The 2,999-nt window shown below is 29.0% G+C and overlaps 1 non-coding gene across 1 annotated transcript; it reads right to left on the reverse strand.

Annotated features, from left to right (window-relative positions):
• Positions 1 to 2,607: 2,607 nt before the first annotated feature.
• LOC149418357 (U4 spliceosomal RNA) lies at positions 2,608 to 2,741 on the reverse strand. The gene has a single exon (XR_016303051.1). It is a non-coding gene; the product is annotated as a U4 spliceosomal RNA (small nuclear RNA).
• Between the last annotated feature and the right edge of the window lie 258 nt (positions 2,742 to 2,999).

A 2,999-nucleotide genomic window follows, 5' to 3' on the forward strand; every position in this document is an offset into this window, starting at 1 on the left:
ACCGGTAAATTAAGAAAAACACTACTAGAAAAAAACAAAATAAACATCAAATTCCAAAGAGTATACATAGAAGACTGTAACCCGCTTACTCAATGCTACCACTGCCTTAAGTTCGGCCACACAGCGCAAAGATGTCTCGCCAGAACGCAGCCCCCCATTTGCCCTCATTGCACAAAGGAGCACATTCTGTCTAAATGTGAAAATAAAGAACAACCTCCAACATGCAACAATTGCTGTGTTCAAAACAAAAGATTTAATATGAATTATTCTACAGAACACAGAGTTGATAGCATGAAATGTCTCTATCGGCAAAAAATGCTTCAACTAGCTAGAGAGCGCATCGACTATGAATAATACGGTAAATTTCATTTCTTTAAACTCTTATCTAAAACTTAAAAATGAATGATTTTTTATGTAACGCATTAGATAAAAAAATGTATATTGAAGAAAATTTATGTCAATCTATGAAAGATTTTAACTTAATTTGCTCTGAAAAAGGATTTACTCTATTTCATGTAAATATTAGAAGTTTAGAACGAAACATGGATGAATTAGTTATAACATTAAAAGAATTAAATTTTTTCCCGGGCCTGATTGTGTTAACAGAGACACACTCTGCAGGCGAATTCAATTACACTATTCCAGGCTACACATACCATGCGACAATAAACAAAATAAACAAAAACTCAGGTATCGGATTATTTATTTCTAACCAGTATAATGTTCTCAATATTAAAGAAATAATTAATGTTAGTAATGTTAACATATTAAATATAGAATTTAAAGACGTAAATAAATATTATAACATTATTGCTATTTATCGTACGCACACATCGATAATACCTCAATTTATGGATGAATTAAAAAATATTCTGTTAAATTTTAGAAATAAAAATACTATTATTGTTGGAGATATGAATTTAAATATTGCAAACGACTATTCTAGTAAAGATAAAGACACATATCTAAATATGTTAGCAGAACTCAATTATTTATCGTGCATAAATTCTTATACTAGAAATGTTAAAGGTCAACGCCCCTCATGCTTAGATCACATTTTTACAAATATTCCTGATATCCAAAATATAAAATCAGTTGTCATTCATACAAGTATCACTGATCATTATTCATGTATTTTTAACTATAAATTAAGCCATCCAACTTTGCCATTATTTAAACAAAATAATTACTCAAAAAAAGTACTTAATATGGATACATTAAAACACCAATTAGAATCAGAAAATTGGAATAAGTTATTAGAATGTAATGATGTCAATATATGTTGTAAAATGTTTGAAGAAAAAATATCTAAATGCATAAATGACTCGACAAATAATAATATAATAACCAAATCCAAAGTGTCGAACTTGAAACCTATAAAACCATGGATTACTCATGGTTTAGTAGTATCTGTACGACATAAGCAAGCTCTTTACAAATTAACTACTCAACAACCAAATAATAAAAATTTACTAAATCATTTTAAAGCATATAAAAACAAACTTTCATACATTATAAAAAATACAAAACAAAAGTACTATAAACAAAAGTTGAATCAGGCTGAAAATGATAGTAAAAGAGTGTGGACAGTTATAAATGAAATAATTGACAAGAAAAAAAACAAGAATAACGACATCACCACTATATTTCATGACAACATGAAAACATGTTGTAAAGAAAATCCCTCAAAAGCTGCAAACATATTTAACACCTTCTTTGCGAACGTAGGGGAAAATCTTGCCAATCTCATTCATACTGACCCAAATATAACATTTCCAGACTGTAGTATTGATACTGACAGTAATATAGCAACATTCCAAGTCACCACAGAGAACGAAATAATATCAATTATAAACGGTATGCAAGGAGGTTCTGCCCCGGGTTTTGATGGAATAACAGTTAATATTTTAAAAAATATTAAAAATCAAATTTCTACACCGTTAAAACACATAATAAATGTAAGTTTCCAAAGCGGAGTGTTTCCATCAATCTACAAACAAACTACCATTACTCCAATATTTAAATCTGGTAACCCAGAAGAAGTTAGCAATTACCGACCCATATCAGTAATCTCGAACATAGCAAAAATTTTTGAAAAGATAGTTAAAAAAAGGATAAACCAATTTGTAAAATGTAATAAATTAATTAATGAAAATCAGTTCGGTTTTATGGAAGGTAGAAGCACTCAGGATGCAATTGCAAAATTAACTAGTCTTGTTCATAATTCATTAGATAAATCATTAAAATGCATTGGAATTTTCATAGATCTAAAAAAAGCTTTTGATAGCATATCACACGACAAACTTATAAGTAAATTAAGAAACATTGGATTAAGTGGTACAGCTATAGAATGGATAAAAAGCTACCTTTTCAAACGCCCTCAAGTCGTAAAAATCAACGATGTACTTTAGTCATGGATAAGGTCGTTAAATTGACAAGTCCACGCAATTTCTTTCAATTTCATATTATTTTGTGTTTTCTTTTGGAAAAATTCCACCATGTTCTACGCTCTTCAGAACATTTACACCGAAATATATATTTAATACGTTGGTAGGTACCCACATAATTGGCTTTTGAACAAACTACCGATTATAGATTTTTCTTTTTCAATTTGATGATTACCGTGTGTATTGTGGCAATATATTGCATTCTTCGAGCTGGTATTGGTAAAAGTTTTCAACTAGCAATAATCGCACCTCGGATAAACCTCATTGGTTACGATATCGCCACTGCACAAAGTATTCGTACAACGTACATTTTATTACTTAAAGGCGAAGCTTAAAGCTAAATCACTATTTTGATTAATCTTTATAACGAATTACGAATACCAAAAATATGCTATATATAAATTGAAGGTTGTCTTATTTGAGTAGAATACGAATAAAGATTAAATTACTTAATAAAAAAAAAATAATGTAAACTACTAAATTTTCTTTATATGGAAATGTACGAGTAAAGGAAACAATTTTTAAAAAATACAGTAGTATAGCTAAGATTAT

This window comes from Hesperophylax consimilis, chromosome 13 (assembly GCF_061612785.1).
Source record: "Hesperophylax consimilis isolate HC1 chromosome 13, BYU_Hcon_1.0, whole genome shotgun sequence".
Lineage (NCBI taxonomy): Eukaryota > Metazoa > Arthropoda > Insecta > Trichoptera > Limnephilidae > Hesperophylax > Hesperophylax consimilis.